This window comes from Cavia porcellus, unplaced genomic scaffold (assembly GCF_034190915.1).
Source record: "Cavia porcellus strain 051 isolate PalLab524CR breed Dunkin Hartley unplaced genomic scaffold, mCavPor4.1 scaffold_34, whole genome shotgun sequence".
Taxonomy (NCBI): Eukaryota; Metazoa; Chordata; class Mammalia; order Rodentia; family Caviidae; genus Cavia; species Cavia porcellus.
The window spans coordinates 14794393-14815736 of record NW_026947517.1 but is presented as its reverse complement, the minus strand read 5'-3'; the positions used below and the strand labels follow the sequence as shown (position 1 = coordinate 14815736).

Here is a 21344-nt window from a genome sequence, read left to right as displayed (position 1 = left end):
CTTTGCTACTGGTTTATGTACATTTATTGTACATGTATCTTGATCATTATAATTTTATTTGGTCATCAGTAGGTTCAACTAATATGATTTACATATAGATGTGCACAAATACCACAAATATGCAAAATGTACATGTATATATAGCTTACGTTCTCTTTTTACATTATTCATGTTTCTTAAAAATCAGATTTTGATTTAACTTTGTGATTATTTCTTACATAGTTCTTAAGACAAAATGTCTGCTAGAGTCAAATTGAGTTACTATTGTTTGTTCCTTTAATTTGGTCAACTCAGAAATCCATCCAGCTGTCATTTTTGCACAGCTGTAGTTGATTGATTTTTACTGTTGTATAATGTCCCCATTGTAATGATCATTTTCTTTTAGTTACCTAGAATTATTTTTGTTCATTCACCTTTATAGCACAGAGGTCAAATATTTTCAATCAACTGGAGTTCTTTCATCTACTATAACAAAGGTGTATTAGTTTAATTTTCTTTTCCTTACGTTTACATGGATATCAAAAAAGAATGTTTGGGCAGTGTCTGTAACCTCTCAAATTTTACTTTAATTTTAGTAAATGTACAACAAGTTTGAGGGCTTCTCAGAAGCTCCCACTTTCTGTGCAGCTTCCTCATACACATCATTTCTACAGAGTCCTTGTCTTTGTTTTGCTTTTTGATTTTAACTCATTGTTTAATGTTTCATGACTTTGCCAAAATCCTTATCTTTTTTGTAGTCTCATTTTCTTTGTCGGTTTTCATTTTTTCTTTTTATCCACCATTTTCTTAAATGTAAGATAGAATGCCAAACACTTATTTTTGACAAGATATTCAACATTTTTTGTTTTCCATTAAATTGTGAAACTCCAAGGTATTATTTAATTGGTATTTACACATGATAAATTGTATAAAATTCTGCTGACATTGGATTAGAATTATCTCATAGCAAGTGATGATGATACAGAAGAATATGTTTGTGATGTTATGTTCATTTTAACTTGGATATTCAAAAGAATTCATAATTCTTTTTATATGTATACAATGTGAACTTTTATTATGATTTAAAATGTTTACTCTGAAATTAACAAAATTACCCAGGTGATAGGAAAATATATCTATGAATTAGGCATGGGTCAAAACCTCTCTGATCTAATTTTTTTTCAGGAGTGGCATTTTAAGACACTGGGTCTCAAAGTTTAGTGAACATTAGAATCATCTAAAAAGCTAGTGCCAAAACAGAAAAATTGAACACAAAGCCACGATATCTGAGTCAGCACTGTTAATGTCATTGATTTCACACCACTTGGACAATCATTATACTCAGTGAGGAAAATATAATATCATGCAATGCTGAAGATCCCTCTAAATGTTGTTTCAATATTCCTTCTAGTTTATGATTAAACAACAATATGCAAATATTCTCATTTGTCTGTATTTTGGACAGATAGTTTAAGAATTCAGCAGGACATATATTTCAAGGTTGAACTGCAGACTACAGTGCTTCATAATTTTTTATCTGTAATGAAGCACTACAGTAATGATAGCAAATCAAGACTATAAGCACATTTCAGTAGAATAATGGGAAGGATTTCTATCAATTGCAAAATATTAATTGTCAAGATTTCCCAACATTTAGAGCATCATTTTAAACATTTTGTATATAATTCAGCATATTCTGGTGGCTGAAGTACTTTTGCATTCAAATTTTGAAAATGTGCATTTTATGTGAGACTTATGTTGGAGCAATAACTAACAATTCTATTATAGTATTGCCTATTAATTTTCAAGAAGAATATAGGAAATCCAGTACAGTAATGTTAGTTGGGGTCTCTCTTTCTCTTGCTCTAATCCGTGTCCTTTTCCCTTCACTCTCCCACTTCCTTTCATCTCTGTCTCTTTCTCTTGAGTTTTATTAGATTATATTTGTAATACATAATGCTTACATTCATTCTAGGTAGTTGGTCCAGGTTTTGTCTACTCTCCCTCCCCATACCCTTAGCTCTTAACCCAGTTTCTACTTCAGAAAGAGCTATCTCCACAATTTGTATTGTCTGAATTTTATTTTGTTTCTCATTTAAATTCTGGTATTTTCATATATAAGAAAATGTGATATTTAAGCTCATATGTTCATTTTATTTCACTTAACATTGTTTTAAAGCTCATCCATTTTTCTACAAGTGACAAATTTATCTTTCTTTATGAAAGAGTAGTATTCCATTGTGAAAATTTCTCATTTTCTTTTCCTTTCTTTTGTTGATGTAAATAAAGGCTGTTTCTAATATTTACCCGTCATGAACTTTGACGCTATAAACATGGACATGCATGTTCCGGTGTAGCATGATGTTCTTATCTCTTAGGAAGATACTGAGATGGGGACCAGCTAGGTCAACTGTAGCTTGTAGTTTCAGTTTTTGAAGAAACTCCATACTGATTTCCATAACAGTTGTACTAGTTTGCATTGCCTCCTCTTGTGTAGAAAGGTTACATTTTACCTGCAGTTCCCACTCAGCATTTGTTATTTTGTTTCTTGATGGTATCCTTTCATGGAGCATAAAGTAGAATCTCAGTGTTTTAATTTGCACTTTTCTAGTTATCACAGTTGTTGAACAATTATTTATTTTTATTTGCCATCCAATATTCCTGTAATGATGAGTGTACATGCTTTCATTTTGCTTTTATTTGCCTGGCCCTTGTATTTTGAGGGGCCAGTTTTTATTTTTTATTTTTTGAGTGTTTCATATATTCTAGATATTAGTCTTTTATCTGGTTCAGCAGAGAACTTTTTATTCTATTCTGGAGGACTCTCCTTAGTCTGTTAACTTTTGCTTTGTTGTATACATGGGTTTTGACTTGATATGATTCCATTTGTTAGTAGGATTCTTGATGGTATTATGTATACAAGTTAAATTCTCCTCAGAAAGTCTTTATACTAAGTTCATATACTCAAGATTTGTGCTTATTTTATCTTCCAGCAGATAAGTGTCTCTGTTTTAATATTTAGATATTTGATCCATTTTTATTTGAGTTACTACATGGTGAGTGATTTGAATCTGGGTTCAAATTTCTGCATGTGGGTGGCTGGTTTTCCCAGAAGCATTTATCAAAGAGGCTCTCTTTCCTGTAGTGTTTGTTTTTGAAACCCCTGTGAAAGAATACATAACTGAATGTGCTTGGCACTTTTCTGCATCATCTCTTCTGTTACACTGATGTACGTGTGTTTTTGTGCCATTAATATGCTTGGTTTGTATCTTAGTAAAATAAGTTGAAATATAGGGTGGTAATGTCTCTAGTTTACTCTTTATATAAAAGTTCACTTTACCTATTCGAATCTCTTCAGGACTGTTATGAATTTTAGGATAGTTTTCTCTTGTTCTTTAAAAATGCTTTTGGTATTTTAATTGAGGTTGTGAGAAACCTGTATATCAATTTTGGCAAAATATCTGTTTTGTCTAGCTTTGTTCTAGTGAACCAGGATTAAGGGAAATCTTCATTTTCTGATGTCTTTTTGTCTTTTCTTCTTCTTTTTTTTGTTTTGTATTCTTTTGCAGAGTTCTAGTGCTTTCAGTGTAGATGTCTTTGTTTTCCTTGGTTAGGTTAAATTTCAAGTATGTAACTCTACTTGTTGCTGTTGTGAATGGAATTCTTTTTGTAAATTGTTCTTTATTGGTTTATGAGAACAGTACTGAGTTTTTTGTGAATTGTTTACTTTATTGCTAGAGTGCTAAGTTTGGTTATTAATTCTATATGTTTTGGTAGAATTTTTTAGGTCCACTATGTAGCAAGTCATATCATCCATGACTAATATTTTAACGACCTTATTCCTTTCCTGTACGTGTCTTTTTGTTACTGTTTTTGTTCTTATGGTTTCTGTTGTTGCTGTTCTCTTGCCTGATTACTTTGGGTAAAGTTGCACTAGTTGTATGAGTCATGCTTGTCTTGTTACTAATTTTATAGTAAAAATTCTGTGTTTTTCCCTCTATTATATCATGTTGGAAGTAGGTCTGTAACAAATGACTTTTATCAGATATTAAGTCCATAATTACTCTAATTAATGGACATTGGATATTTCAATGGCTTTTTCTGCATCTATTGAGATGATTGTATGATTTTTGTTTCAGCTATTCTTTATGCAGTGGGTTACATTTATTTATTTGTGTGTCCACCATCTTTGCATCCCTCAGATGTAGTCTACTTTGGCATGAAGTATGGTCTTTCAAATGATTTGTTGCAATCTGTTCAACAGTATTTTGTTTAGCATTTTTCACCTAGGTTCTTTAAAGGATTTGTATTGTAACTTTTGTTTGTTTTTCTGATTTTGGAACCAGGATAATGTTGACCTCCTGAATGTCTCTGGGAGTATTTCTTCATTTTAAATTTTACTAAAATGTTTGAGGAATGTTGGCACTAGATTGTTTCTAAAACTTAGTAGAATTCAGCAGTGAGTGTATGAGGACCTGGATTTTTTCTTGATAGATTTTTGACTGTTTTTACTGTTGTCTGAAGGTCAGTGCCTGTTACTGGATTATTCTGGGTTTTTAAATATTCTCAGTTCAGTTTTAGTAATGTGTAAGTTTCTAGGATCCTATCTCATATCAAAATGTTGGAAATATTTTCTCACACTCTGCAGATTATCTCTTGGCTCATTTGCTTACTTCCTTTCCTGTGCTAAAGACTGAGTTTTATATTATCCCTTCTTAATCGATCTCTACTTTTCTTATTTGTGCTTTGAAGAATCTATCTCCAAAATTGTCTCTACTGATATTTTGAATCATTTCTGCAAGTTTTCTTATAATACTTTTGTACTTTCCAGTTTTACATGTAGGCCTTTGATCTATTTTGAGTTAGTTTTAATGTATAATGAAAGATAATGGCTCAGTTTCATTCGGCATGTGAATATTAAGTTTCTACATCATAATTTATAGAAAAAACAGTCCTTTCTGTAATGTATATTTTAGGTGTCTTTGTCAAAGATCAGTTGCCTTACACATTTGTATTGATTTGTAGATTTCCTATTCTTTTCCATTAGTTTATATGTTGGCTTTATGTTGCATCACTTGGATTCTTTAGCACAGTTTCATAGCATGTTTTGAGTTGATGAGTTGCGACGTATGTGAATTTCTCTTTTGTTCAGGATTGCTTGAGCTATTTCAAGTCTTTAGTGCTCCATATAAAATTTAGGACTATATTTTCCATTTCTGTAAAGAACTATATCTTTATTTTGATTGGGATTGCCTTATATCTGAGTTGTACAATATTTTAATTCTTTTAACCCAGAAATATAGAGTCTCTATTACTTTTTTTGTCATATTCAAATTGTCTTGTGTATATTATGTTTTTCATGTCGGAGATATCTTAGTCTTCAGATTAAAATTAATCAAAGTATTTAATTTTTTTAAAAAAGATTATTAGTATTTTCTTGATTTCTTTTCAGCAAGTTTGTTATTGGTATATAAAACAATTTTTATTTTTCACATTTATTTTATATTATTACTGAATTCATTAGTTCTCCCCTTTGAAAAAATCTTTAAGTTTCTGTACATATGAAATCATGTCACCTGCAAGTAGGGATAAGCTGATTTCCTCCTCTCCCCTTTGGATGACTCTTACTTCCTTCTCTTGCTTTGGCTGGGTCTTCCAGACCATTCATGAATAACAATGGGGGACAGGCATCCTTGCCTTTTTCCACAGATTGGAGGCAGTGCCTTTTGATTTTTCCCATTTTGTATTAAGTTGCCTATGGGTTGTTGTATAGTTACCCTGTATTGTTTTGAGATGTGTTCTTTCTTACTTTTTTTTTTTTTTTAGGGTTTTCCACATGAAGAAATGGAGAATTCAGTTAGTGCCTTTACAGTGGCACCTTGAATGTTCACATTTTTTGTTTTTCCTTCTGTTGGTATAATGAATTATATTTACTGGTTTGCATAGGTTGAAGCTTCCTTACATAGTTTGAATAAATTTTAGATCACAGTGTATGACCATTAGCTGTACTCTTGGAGTCAGCTTGCTGGTACTGTATTTAGATGTTTACATTAGTGCTCAGCAAGGATATTAATCTGAAGATTTACTTTTTGTTATATTCTGATGTCATTTTGGTATCAGTGTAAATCTGGCATCTCAGAGTGATTTGAGAAGTGTTCCATGCCTTTCAATATTTTGTGGTACTTCAAACATTACTGATTCTTGCTTTCCTTTGAAGCTTCATAAAATTAATCTGAGTTGCCAACTAGTCCTTGACTGTTAATATTTTGATATAAAAGGTCCTTTGAAGCTCCTATTCAGAGCTGGGATCTCGTTAGCAGGAGCAGGTCACTGGGGAATGACCTAGAATGGTGCATTATCACTCTTGGCTCCTCCCTCCTCTCTCTGTTTCTGGGTTTACTTGAGATGAATTGTTACCCTAGGCCAAGCCCTTCTACCTTTCTGCCTTGAAGTCAGCCAACTTAGGACGAAATAAAGTGGAAACTGTGAGCCAAATAAACATCTGTACGAATTAGACAGATTTGAACAGGACAACAATTTTAGAAGCTCACTTTATTCAGGTCATGGCTGTTGAGTAGGATGTCCCAGCAACAGCAAATGACTTATACGTCAATCTTCTTTTTCTAAAGATTATATTATAGATGGAGTACTATTATTACTCATTTTTCTGTTCATTTTTTTATGCATATAGAGTTCAGTATTAGTCGGCTTTATGGATCATAAAGTTTATTAATTTCTATGTTGGCTTCTAGCTTTTTTGTTTTGAGGTGGAGGGTTATATTTGCTTTTTTGTTTTGTTTTTGGTACTAGGAATTGAACTCACAACCTTTGCTTGCCAAGTAGGATCTTATGCCACTGAGCTAAATCCACCGCCCCCAGCATATAGTTTTTATGTGTAGTTTTTGGTGTTTCTTTCTGTTTCTGAGTTATCAGTTAGACTACTGACTTTTTAATCTATGTTTTACTTAAGTCTTTTTTCTTAATCTAGCTGAATGTTCATGCTTTCAAATAGCCAGTTATGTGGTTAAACAATATTTACATTATTTCCATACGTTCTATTTCTTCCTTTTCTACTCTACTTTCTATTATTTCCTTCTTTTTAATAGTTTTGATTTGTTTTGCTCTTGATTTACTAGTTTCTTTGTATATTTCATTAAAGTGCTTTGAATTACCTGTTTTTTTAAGGCAAATATTTCTTTCTAAAATTGTGTAATATTGCTTTTTAGGATTCCATGGATTCTTTTACGTTGTGTTTTCATTTTCATAATTTTCAAGAATTTATAAAATTTCTCACTGGCCATCCAGGCACAGGTGGTTCAATTTTCATGTATTTGTACATTCTATAAAGTTCTTGTGATATTTTCACCTCTTGAATTGTAAAAACATGATACAATTTCAATGCTTTTGATGAACTGAGATACTATTTTATTGGTTGAAGTCTGTGTGATCTGCCTACTAAACCAAATGTACCTCTATTAGTGATTTAAATCTATCTGTCTTTTTACATATAATAATGTTCCCTTTACCTAATTTGATCATTATGGTTTAGATCAAGAATGATCACACTACTGATGGGAATGTAAGTAGGCATAGCAATTACGGAAAATAGTGTGAAGGTTTTTGTAAAACTAAAAACTGAATACTAAAAACAGAACTACTATATGACTGATCAGTCCCACTACTTCTTTTTTGAGATTGTGATTTTTTAAAATTCTATTTTTAAAATAGTAAATATTCAACAGAACAGGACAGAACAAGGCCAACTGACACAATGCAGTGAAATTGCATTGTAGGATACTGCACAGTAGGATACTGGGAAGGTAGTAATAAGTACTATGGTATAGCTCATTATCTTCACAACAGTTGTCCAGTCAATGAGGTATAGTGAAATCAAACCAAAACAGGATATTATAAAACCATTCGAGATTATTGAATAGAACAAACAAAACAAAACAGTGAAAACAATCTTTGCCTTCAAACAGAAGTTAGAATGAAATCCCCTATATTTGCTGTATTGCATATGGTCATCCTTCTCAAGAGATGCTGAGACGTCTATCCCCAGTAGCTAAATAGGGGCAAGGGGTTTGATTCTCAGCCTAGTAGCTGAGCCTACAGTAGGTTTATGAGGGGCACCAGTTGTTCTCCTGGCACATGCTGGGGGTGCCTACCAAGAGGGGTGGATGGGTGAATAAATGACCTAAGTCCCACCATGGCCAGATCTCAGGAGCACTAGTTCTCCTCCTGGCCCACACCTGGATGCTTACAAGGGGGTGGGTGAATAAACTGTGAAGTCCCACCATGGCTGGATTTTGGGAGCACTGAATCAGTCCCACTTCTAATTAAATATCCACAAAAATTTTAAAGTTTTTTTTTCAGAACAGGGATCTGCGCTCCTATATTAACTCCATCATTATTCACAATAGCCAAAATAAGGAAACAACTTAAATGTAATTTGACAGATGAAAGGTTAAATTTATATATACATCTAACAAAACAGTACTCAACCTTGACAAAGAAGATGTTGCCATTTGCACACAACACTGAAGAACCTAGAAGAAAGTATTCTTAGTGAAGTAGGAAAGATATAGTGGACAAACACTCCATGGTCCTGCCTATATGAAGAAACTAAAAGAAAGAATCTCATAGAAGCACAGAGTATGATAGTGTTTTCCAGGAGCAGTGAATGAGTGGAATGAGGAATTGTTGTATATATAATTAATATATTTAATTATATTAGGTGAATAATTTCTGAATGCCTACCGTGAAATGTGATGTTTATAATTAGCAATACTGTGTTGTATAGTTGTTTTTGCTAAGAGGTAGATTTTAAATCTTCTTAATTTTTAATGTTTTTAAACTTGTACATGTTTGCAGTATACAATGTTTAGTTTCCCTGCAGTATTTGGTACATATATATGACACATCTTAATTCCTTTTTCATCCCTTTTCCCTTGTTATCCCCACCCTGCATCTCTTGATCCTCCCATGCTTTCATGGAGGATGGGCTTTTCAGAGAAGGATGAATCTAGAATTTGTGACTGACTCATGGTCCAATGCTAGGATTAAGGGTGTGAGTACTACACCCACCCTAGGGTGCCTGGCCTGCATACTCTATAAGAAACAGAAAGAGGCTTATTCTTTCCATTTCTTGTTTTTTGCTCTCTTCTACCACTATGAACTATTGTCCCTTTGTCATGTGCAACTCTGTCTTGGAGCCAGCTGATTATGAACTGAAACCTCTACCAACTATGAGCTAAATAAATCTTTCCCCCAGGGTAAAATAGAAAGAATGATCACTAAAACTCTCCAACGGACAGAGGCAGAGCTTTTAAAAAATGACTGGATTCATTTTGGAAATACAGCTGACTTGTTCTTAGAACATGACACAAAACTGGATTAAGGTCACTGTGGGTACAACCTGGAAAGGCATATCTCCTTTCCATATTCCTTCCTTTCTCAATTCCTGGTCATGCATGCCATATTGATATGACCACCAAGAGGTTTTTCCTGAGCTGGGACTCTGTACAAATCCACTTTCAGAAAGCATACCTCTGCTAAGAAGAAAGCTTTTTGGGGAGTAAGTCTAACTTAATAATAACATTCCAACTATTCCCCCAAAACTTACGCACCTCTCTTTATGTCACTCTCTTCTTTGACTCACTTGTTCATAGAAAGCGTACATTCTACAGGTCTGTTAGGTGTTTCTTAATCAAATGAAGTAACATACCGGGATAAATAGAGACAACTCATTGTTGCTACACCAACACATATCAGACCTAATTATTGCTAACCCACAAGTGAAGACATCTCAGATTTATAATTTTAACATAAAAAATACACTATTTATAACAAAAAATGCTATAATCCCAGCTATAAATTTTTATTTTTATTTTATTTTTTTGCCTCATTGTACAATTTAATTCTTTTTTATTAAGGAGAAAAAGAAAAAAAACAGAAACAGGGTACAAGTTATACAGAATTTCAGAAAAAATAAACATTAGGAAATCACTAGTTAATAGATTACATATCGTTATCTTAGAAATAGTTGTTCAAGTTACAAAATTAAAGCATATAAAGTGGAGTTTCAAATAATGAGACTGGAAACAGTTTTGTTCAGTAATCCAACAATACTCAGTAATATGGTTATCTATTTTATCCTTTCATTGAAATCTGCACAGACATTTCTTTAACCCACAACACTTAAATCTATTTAAGTGTATAAGATAGATAACCAGCTATAAATTTTTAAAGATTCCAGAGTTTCTCAAAATTCAAAGTGTCTTCTAAGATACAGGCCAAATCTTAGTTGTGAGACACTAAAAATGCAATTCAAGTTATGCAATCACAAGATGCAGTGCCGGAAGGCAAGTATTTCCATTCCAAATTCAGAAGGGGGATAGAAAAGAACTGAATCAAAGCCACTTTAGAATACAGCTAACATCATCAAGCACTGTTGATTCATATCTGGCATGCAAGGCACACCGTCGTAAAATGTGAGTTCCAAGAGTGTTCACTGTTGTAACCACTACGACATTGCTGATTGCAGCCCACATAGCATTTCTACTGAGTTGCTCCCCTCAGCCTGTAGCTTTCTGTAGTAGACATTTCACATTCCTACTATCTTCAACTTCCTGTGATTGCTACTGTATCTGTGGTTTTATTCCCACAGGTTTATATCTTCCCCTCTCAGGCCACTGCTTGGCCTCACCAGCCTTTCATTGAAATCTGCACAGACATTTCTTTAACCCACAACACTTAGAGCTTGCATGTTCATAAAATCAGCATCATACTAAAGAAACCTATCTCTGCTCTCAGTAGAACTAGTGTTCATAGTCTATTAAACCATGGTTGCAGCAGATGGTAGGTATCTTGAGTACTGAACACAGTAAAATGAAGCACAGGCAACTCATTCATCATAAGGCCATTTTAAGAAAGGGACCTAAGGAGTGGCCATACCAAAAAAAAAAAAAAAAAAAAAAAAAAAAAAAAAAAAAACACTGACATTTTTGCACACATGAGCCTCTAGGGGCTGAGGCCTTGCTGATGTTTGAAATACTCTTGTGGCATCTTTCTTTTTTATTCTGGAAAAACAACTTTATTTCTGTAAAAAGGAAATAATCTCTTTAGTACCCTTGAGTTTTGTTCTCAATTTTACCTATGCTATCTTCAGGGCCAAATTTTACGCCTTTTAAATTTCTCTGATCTGGCTTTGATCTCTGATACTCACTGTAAATCTGGCTAATGGCAACCAGCAGTACCTATGCCACACCCTGAATGTTGTGCTTCTTTGAAACTTTTCCTAACAGACTGATTAGTCCACAGTCCTTAATCTCAATGTCTCACAATAGTCTCAGGTCTTGCATAAAATATAGACAAATTTTATGCCAGAGTGTAAAACAGCTGGCATATAGACCAAAGCCATTGGAGTCTCTACTCTCCACTGAAACTCCCCAAATCTGATGATTATTATCAGCATTTCTGGCAGCATTTGATCTTTTGCTCTCTGACAAGAATCAAGAATAAGGATCTACTAAGAATATTTTAGACTGTATCTGCAAATCTTACTATACTCCTTCTACAAACCTGTTTCAAAGGCTTCAAAACTAATAGACCAGATACAGTCACAACAACAGCCCACTTTCTCAAGTAGTATTCTTTTATATTAATCAGTGTTCCTGTCACTGGAACATAACATGCAACTCATGAAACATAAGGTGACTTAATTTAGCTCATGTATTAGGAAATCCCATTACGTGAGCATCAGGCTCCAAGATAATAACATTATGGCAGGAGGGCATGATAGAGCAAAGCTGCTTAGTTCGTAGTGGTGGCAAGAAAAGCACAGAAATAGAGCCAGAGGGAAGCAGGTGAAGGACCACATGTGGTATCTAGGTCAGGCCACCACAACGCACTCTTATGAATCAGGAGTACGTTCTACTAATTTTCTGTTTCTCTTTTGTTTTATTTTAATATATTTCATTTGAAAGATGATAAAGCTGAACAAAATAAATAGAATAAAGCCAATTGGAATAGAACAATAAAAGCAATATAGGACTTCAAAACAAGATAATAGGAAATCAACAATGGTTACTGTAATGTCTCTTGTTGTGTTCAAAATAACTGCCCACACCATGTGAAATAATAAAATCAGACAAAACAAGACAGAATAAAACAAAAACTAATGCAACAATGAAAACAATATGGTAATTCATAATAAAATAATAGGAAATCAACAATGATTATCATCTTCCATTTTAGAGCCTTCCTATGCTGTCACTTTTACAATATCCATTGTACATTTTGGGACCTATTTACTCCTTCAGTTTTTTATGGTATGGCCATAACAGAACACTCACTCATATGAGTTTGAAACATCTCTCCCATAAGCATAATCTCAAGTTGCATCCATTTAAAGACCCTTGAAATTATCCTTCTTTATACTGAGTAACTTCCCATAAAAATACCATATCTTTCTTATCCATTCCGTGATTGATGGGCAGGACACCCCTGCCTTTTTTTTGGTTTTCTGTCTCATGGAACACTGTTTTCTCTCCTTCGACTTCTGCTTTGTGAATTTCGTTCTGAGTTAAAAGTTTTCTTGTACACAGTATATTCATGGATCTTCTTTCTAGATACACTCTCCCTGTTTTTCCTTTTATGGTGAACTGAGGCCATCTACATTAATGATTGTTGTAACTTGCATGCATTGGCTTGTCAGTGCCATGCTAACCTCCTGCTGTTGCTTCCCCACTTCTCCCCTCTATTCAATTATTTGCCCTGTTTGGCAGTCCCCTTTTGTTGCTTTTACTGGAGCTGTGGTCATCTTTATTTTTCTCTAGAATATCCTGCAGCACTCTCTTGGGGTTGGTTTGGCGATCATGAATCCCTTCAGTTGTTATGTGTCATGGAAGTATTTTATTTTTCCCTTAATTTTGAAAGATAGTTTTGCAAGGTATATCAAAGCACTGGGTTGGAAGTTGTTTTCTTTCAGGATTTTCACACTTCCTTTTACACTCTTCTTGACTTGATGGTTTGTGTTGAGAAGGTTACTTGATGAATTTTCTTTTTTAGATGATCTGTCTCTTTTATTTAACAGCCTTTCATATTGTGTTGTGAGGAATATCTGAGATCTTGATCATTACTCTTCTGGGTGTAGATTTATTTTGGTTATGGGTAGTTGTAGTTGTATATGCCTTGCCTATCAGTATACCAAGTCCTTTTCCATGTTTGGGAAGTTTTCGGCTCTTACATCTGTAAATAGTCTTTTTATGTTATTCTTGTTGACTCTTTCTTTATTTGCTGATACCTATCATTCTTAAAATTTTTATTTGTTTTGTCTTGCAACCATTGTATTATTCTTTCCTGGTTCCCTGTTATTTTTAAGAGATCTTTCCTTTCACAATCACTACATGCAATCCAGACTTCAAGGTCTGAAGGTCTTTCTTCAATCTCTTTTGCCAGTTTTTGCTGGAAGTTTTTAATTTCTTTGAGTCTGTTTTATGCATTATATTCCTTCCTATGTGTTCATTCAAATTTTCCTTCATTTTCCTATGCTCCTCTTTTTTTATTTGTGTCTTCTCGAGATATATTTAGCAATTCTTTCCCTTTGTGATTTCTTTTACCTAAGATATTATTTCTGATCTGATTACTTCTACAGCCTCAAGAATTTGTTTCTGTATTTCATTTGCTCTCCTTTCAGTGATTTCAGGTACGTGATTTGCATTGTCTTCTATGACTGTATCTCCTAGACTTGTTCTGTGTGGACTGTAGTTCGGAGATTGCCTTTTGCTACTTCACTTTGAAATTTTCCTGACTTCCTTCTGACAAGCTGGTTGTGGAGTCCAAAGCACTTCCCACATTGGCCCCCCCTCCATGGTGTAGAAGAATGGACCAGCCACCTGGGTTTCTCTAAACCCTAGTTCTTGGGGAGGCAGTGGGGCATGGGTGTGTAGGGATTCCAGACCCATGCAACTACACTGGGGCTTCCTTGATGGACATAGGTGTGTGGCTGTGTTGCTGCTGCTTCTCTTGGCCTTCTCAGGACTCCTCTAATGGTGGCAGAAACACAGGGTGTATCTGGCTGTTTCTCCCTGCTTGTTCTGGTTCCCTGAGGAAAGCAAGCGTCCCAGTGGCAGCAGGTGTGTAGAGGGGGTGTGGCTGTCTCCATTTCCTGTTTCTCAATCAAATGAAGCTGACATATCCATAGTAATGGTGACAGTATGTTTTTTTTTTAATGATAGTGGTTTCTGTCTTTTAATGTATACTATATCGGGGCTGGGGATTTAGCTCAGCGGCATAAGCACCTTCCTTGCAAGTGCACCGTTGTGAGTTCGATCCCTGCTACCTATTAAAAAACTTTTTTTAAAAAGCAAAAAAAATTATATTATATCTTTCTTGTTTGCTGCATATTACTTATATAGAGTTGTGGGTTACATGTTGGCATGGGTTTACATGAGTATAACATATTTTCTCATTACCCTTCCCTTTTGTTCCTGAGTCTACTAAGCCCCACATCTTTCTCTAATAGTATTTCTTACAGTTTCAGATCATCTCTTTCTCTTTATAAAATTATTTTACATTCTTCCTGTGAGACAAAATGTGATATTTGATATTGTGAGTTGTGTTTATTTCACCCAATCTGTGGGCTCTTGTTTCATTTTTATGTAAATTACAAGGCACTTTTATACAGCATTTTCAATTTCTTCTTTAAATCTCTTGTAATTTTTCTTGTAGAGTTGTTGTCATTCCATATCTAGGCTTATTTCTAAAGTGTTTAAATATTTCAGTTTTTACCCATTAAATACCACATGGGAAAGCAGTGAATTCAAATTTATTTAGATTTTTTTTCAGTCTGTCAAAGCATCAGATGAAGCCTACCCAGAGGCAGCAAGACCTTGTGCTTTCTACAGGATTACATAATACAACAGCAAAGAAAACAACATATTGAGACACATGCACAAAGAAGAAAATATTCCTGACAATTCTAGTCTTCATTTTTCTACCTAGTCATATAGTATTTGTAACTTTTTATAAACCTATTATATATTCATTTTACTTTCAAAGAATAACAAAATTAGTCACAGTTTATTACTTGGTGTGACAATAAAAAGATCTGTGTCAATGTAATACTGCATGGATTGGTTGTTGAGCTTTCCTGTTGAACTAATAAACAGAAAGTTGCAGTGTCAGCTCCAGTGAAGAATGAGGATACATTGTATTTTTTATGAACCTGCTTTTCTGTTCAACTGCCTTTAAAAGCAGTATTCACTATAGTGAATATAACTATGTGTTTGATCACATCTCATAGAGACACTCAGAAGAAAACTTTCAGAACCGTTTTAGAAAGAGCAATGATGACTGCATGAATGTGTCACTAGCAAGAGAGACTCTTTTGAGGGGATTAATTGCAAACTGTATTTTGACTGTAAGTTGTAAGTTTAATGATATACAGTAATATGTGACAACACCTTGCATGACTTTTTCCCCTATGTTTTCATTCATGAGATGAATGGAAGCTAAATATTTTATTTAACAAAAACATTTTACTGTGGAGATAATTATACATCAGAGTCTTCATAAATCTAATATAAATTCCATAGTGTGTATATTGAGTTTTATTTTTCTAAATGAATGTTTATTCACAAGTCTTTCGTTTACAATGAAAAGAATATTTGAATATTTTACTACCATGTTCACAGTCCCAGGTGGTTTTCTTTCAACTTGGGGAAAAGAAAAAGTGCTGGCCTGGCCTCCCATGCTTTTGGTGATCCTAAGTCCTGATTCCTATGTTGCCATCTAACTTCTTTCACTTCTTATTCTGCAGGTTAGTCATGTTTGTAATTTTTGTTTTCTCTAGCATCAAGACTCTCTTGTAATCTAAGTCCTTCAATGATCAGGATGCTATAGGTGGTGGCTCAACATGTATCGAATATTTACAAAGTAAGACTCCAGAACTTGGTCCCAGAGCTACTGAAAGAAGCATGCATTTTAAGAAAATCTCTAGGTCATTATTGGGCTTTGTGTTTGAGAAGGGTAGATATTGATCACCGTCCCTTGAAATGTCTTTGTTTTTCTTTAGCTACTCCTTCTAATATTAAACTAGTAGTTCTTCTCATCAAGTTTAATTTAAAGTGGAAAAGCTATGTATTTCTCTAGGCTTGAGAAGAGTTTTTATGAGGAACACAGATATACTTTGAGTCAGTTTCAGTAAGCAGCCTGTATCTTCAGTTTCACAACATGCTTTGATTAGCTTAGACAGAACCATACCAATCAAAGCCTTCACAGCAGTACATTTTTGATGCACTCTGGTTCCTATAATTAAACTTGAATTATCCTTGAGATGGATAATATTGGGTGACAATGCAATGTTAGTTCTTAAAATGTAACTATCTATGTTAACTTGATGTTTATGATTCCAGAAGTCTGTGACACCTGGGGAAAACCTAGACTTCTTGTTCAGGTTCATATTTACAAAGCTCAGTAGAATGATTTCAGTTTTTCCTTCCGGGATGCTCTGGTACTCTTAGGAGAATTTCAGTTCCATATTTCCTCCATCTGTTAAAAAAACAGTGATATAAGTGGTGACACCTGTATTCAAAGCAAAAAACATTTTATATAAACTGCATTTCCTAAGAGTGAGACATGAAAATAATTGTTATTTTCCATTTTGAATTATTGTAGTTTTTTCTGTTTTGTAAGGACTCATACTTTTCACAGATCTCCAATGATTTTTTTTCAACATATAGGTAAACTAAAAATAATCCTTAAAAATTATTTTTACAAAAGTTTAAAATTGTGTTTTTTTTAATAATTTAAATGGGGTGTACAAGATACCAAAAGATCCAGATGAAAATTGTTAAATAGTGCATTGTATTATTTTACTTTTGTGGAAAATTTGACAAACAATATCGCTTGAGAGGATTTTGAGATTTAATGAATTTATATGGTGATCTTTAACTTAAATGATTTAAACCTAGGTTTGATGGATTGGTTGATGCATTCCTGATATAATGATTTTTACAGAAGAAATATTTCTGCAATTTATAAAATGGTTCATTGTGTTTTATGAGCCATAACATTTTAAGATGTCATTTAAATACTGGCAGACCTTTCACCCACTCTTCATGGTTTTATTATTTTATGCAGATTAAAATATGACAAAGTGCTAACATTGCTCCCTTTATGCATTAATCAGTGCCCACACACAACTGAATATGATTATTTTTAACTATGTTGTGATTTAGAATTTCACAGAAAGATTTCCATTCCTATTAAAAATATGCTCAATGTATAATTTTGGAGCTTTTGTTTATAAAGTTCCTATTTTAGAGTGCAAGTTATTTCTTTTTGATTCATTTTTTTAAATTGGAGGAAGCACATTTTGTATTCAGATTACAACTTTTGCTGGGAAACGTTGATGTACTCAAAAGTGGAAACTGAAAAATCACTTAAAATCTATGATCTAGAAAGGGACATTAAAAGCCTCTGATTCAGGCAGAAACCTTGTGAGATGATGAGCTTGGTTACATCACTATAAAGAAACATATTTTCATGCCTGATTTTTTATACTTATCTACATTGATGTCTTCTTTATTCTTTCTGTCTTATTTTTGTTTACTCACCCCAAATTCACTTCAAACTTCTTCTGTCCTGTTTCTTTCTCTATTTATTCCTGTCTTCTTTATTTTAAAACTTTTATTAAATTCTGTGCAGGAATTTTGGGTTAAATTTGGTTACATACAATAGGAAAATAGCAAACATTTTTATAATATGGAGTATCCTCTTTCATTCTTTTATTGTTATGCTACTTGTTGCCTATATACTTTCAAATGTTCTCTTATCTTAATTTTTTTACAAAACAGAAACTCCTGTTAGTGAAGTCACTAAAAATTTCTTCATTTCTACAATCCAATAATTTTACTAATTCCACATCTATTAGAACATTTGTGTTGGTACTGGGTGTTATTATTTACTTCGTGTATTACTGGAGTACACATTTTCTCTTTCTGTCCACAAGACCCTGCTTTTTTTCCTTCTGTTTGGGGGGTCAGGCTACTCATGATTCTTTATCTTATATCTTGCCTCACTTTTTCCTATGCAATGCTTTGGCTACCAACAATAGTTGAGTTTCTCAAATTGAAATTGGCTCAAAGTAAAAACTTCTAGAGAGATTACAGTTATCACTTTGAAATGGGTAGACAAAAAGAAAACAAGGCACCCATGGGCAGCCAAATTAGGCCCCAATGTTATCATAAAACAGATTGCTATTGCTGCTATTGCCTTAGATGTCACCACTCACACTACCAATGCTATTGAGGAGGAGATGGGTTGTATTTGCTGGAATCTTGATATTATTGCTTTTGGAACTTTTTCATTTTTGTCTCTATATATTTCTCTACATGTCTGCATTTTGGAAGTCCTAAAATGTGAGTTGCATTGTACAAATCTAGATAAAAGGCCCTCAATCTAAGTGCATAGGGCATGGTATAGAAAGCTTTTTCCTTTTTTGGTTCTCAAGTTAATGGTAGCCTTTGCTAAGCAAATAAATGTTCAGATGCGGCCTTGTAATAAATGACATTTGTCCACATTCTAATTACCAATCTCTTTAATAACATTTCTTCACCATTTTGCCTGCATCTCTTTTCTTTGTGTATATTTGCTCAGGTACAGATTACCCATTATATCCCTCCAGCCACACCACTCCAATGACATCCATGGTATTTCTTCAGTTAGTATCTAATAGATTAATACATTTAGCTAAATGTTCCCTCTACAAATCTGACAATTTCACAATTTTATTCCTACTGATCACTTACCCAGTAACCAAGGGACAGTCTCTGCTTCACTGTCCACCTTTTAATATCCAGAGTGAACCCTAATCCTAGTGATTCTCCATTCTCTTAATTATTGTAAATGCCACATCATATATGGAGAAGGCATAACTCTTAAGCTCACATCAGAGGAACATTTTAAAAATACAATTCTTAACTCATTCTTGAACTTTTGACTATTTCTCAAGTAATACCTCAGACTATGTTTTCTTCAGTGAACTCCCCTAGGCAATGGAGATGAATAATATGGTTTGATAAGTATTGGGCAATAGCAATAGTATCCTGAGTATTATCACTAATTTCAGTGTTGTCTTCCTGTATCTGTTATGTATACTGCTAAATATTTTAACCAAATAAAATATTATTCCATAGTTTAAAAAATCTTAACATATATACACTACTTGAGAAATAAATTTCAAATTCCTTAACATGACATTCAATTCAGTCTATAAGCATGAAATTTCAAGTTGCTTTACTCTCAGCTCAGAATGTGTAAGATATAGCATTTACTACTATATTCAAGGGTTCTCAATAAATTTGGAAGATAATCTCTTATTTTCTCTAAACCTTACATTTTGGGTACATTTCTTGAACTAAATTAATCAAAATATTTTCCTTCCAATTCCTGCAAGCTTTTTTTCTGCCACTGAAGTTATATTTATTCTGAAAAATGTATGTTATCATTTTAGATAAGTGATTTTTATCACAATTCTTTTTCTACAATATTCACCCTGGAAAACCTCAGTAACTTAGAGTTTTTTAAACTACATTTCATTGCAGACAACTTCCAGTGAGGATGTGGAAATGAAAAATGCAACACTGCTGACACAGTGTGTCCTCACAGGGCTCCCACATTACCTGGAATGGCGAATCCCCCTGTTCCTGGCATTCCTGGCAATATACCTCATCATCCTGGTTGGGAATCTGGGTCTGATTACTCTCATCAGGAAGGAGCCTCACCTTCACACACCTATGTATTTTTTCCTTGGGAATTTAGCCTTTGTAGATACTTGGTTGTCATCCACTGTGACACCAAAATGCTAGCTAACTTATTAGATACATATAGGATGATGTATTTCCCTGCATGCATGATACAATTTTTTCCTTTGTAGTCAGTGCAACCACAAAATGTTTCTCTTGGCAGCCATCGCTTGTGATTGCTATGTGGCTATATGCAAACCTTTACTTTTCCCAGTCATTATGACCAATTATACTATGCAGACAGCTATTAGTTTTATCTTTTGTAGGTGGCTTTCTTCATGCCTTAGTTCATGAAAGTTTTATATTTAGATCAACCTTCTGTAATTCCAACATCATACATCATTTTTATTGTGATGTAATTCCATTGACAAAGATATCCTGTACTGATCCTGCCATTAATTATCTAATGGTTTTTATTTTCTCTGGTTCAATACAAATATTCAGCATTGTGACTATTCTTGTGTCTTATACATTTGTTCTCCTTACAGTTTTAAAAATGAAATCTGAAAAGGGTGCAAGCAAACCCTTCTCCACTTGTGGAGCCCATCTCTTCTCTGTATCATTATACTGTGGCCCTCTTCTCTTCATGTATGTGCATCCAACATCTTCACAAGCAGATGATAAAGATATGATCGTCTCTCTATTTTATTCCATTATAAATCCAGTACTAAATCCATTTATCTACAGTCTGAGGAACAGACAAATGATGGAATCACTGAGAAAGTTATTCAAGAGAAATGTTTAGATCTCTTAATAATATCAGCTCTTAATTAAAATACATTTTGAAGAAAATTTTAATATTTTAGTAGTATTCAAAGATTATCACAGTCACAATTCTACAATGCTGTTGAATTAGTTTTTTGTACTTTATTACCTTCTTAAAACATTTCCATCTTATATGTATAAATGATTTTAATGTATTATTCATGTAACACCAGAAAAATTAAAGCTAAAGAAAAGTGAAATCATTTTACATGCTGTGTTATTCCATTATAAATATACTGAGCACAACACACAATTTCTCTTCAAATGGACTTGAGTATGATAAGTGTACAAGGATTATAATTTAATGTAAATTGGGAATCAGATCAATTTTACTGCATTGTGATGGAAGATTTGTCTTTGAATGATAAGAAAATTCATGAAAACTGCTAACCCTCAAAATTTTCTTTCATTCTACTTGTTTGGAAAATGTAGAGTTTTACATCTGGAGAGGTTTAACATACAGAAATATACACAAAAGCTTTAACATGATCTTAAAAATGATATGAGATTTAAGTAATAAGTTAAGGAAAATACTAGGAGATTCCCTTAGTTCAGTGTGTTTGAGTAAAGAAAAGAGATGTGTTATGTCTCTGATTCTGGTGCCGTTCTTAGGTCTCTTCACAGATGTACTTGTTTGTAGGTAACGTGCCTCATTAATCCAGAAAAATAATAAATTAAATAATTAAGCATGGATGGACATGGATGAATTATTTAATAGATTAAATAATTAAGCATGGATGAACACTTCTAGATAAGAAATGGCACAATAGAAAAAAGTTTTTTATTACT

The 21344-nt window shown here is 33.6% G+C and overlaps 1 pseudogene; it reads left to right on the top strand.

Moving 5' to 3' along the window:
* Positions 1–19613: 19613 nt before the first annotated feature.
* On the top strand, positions 19614–20535 carry LOC106025129 (olfactory receptor 5H17-like; annotated as a pseudogene).
* Positions 20536–21344: the final 809 nt, after the last annotated feature.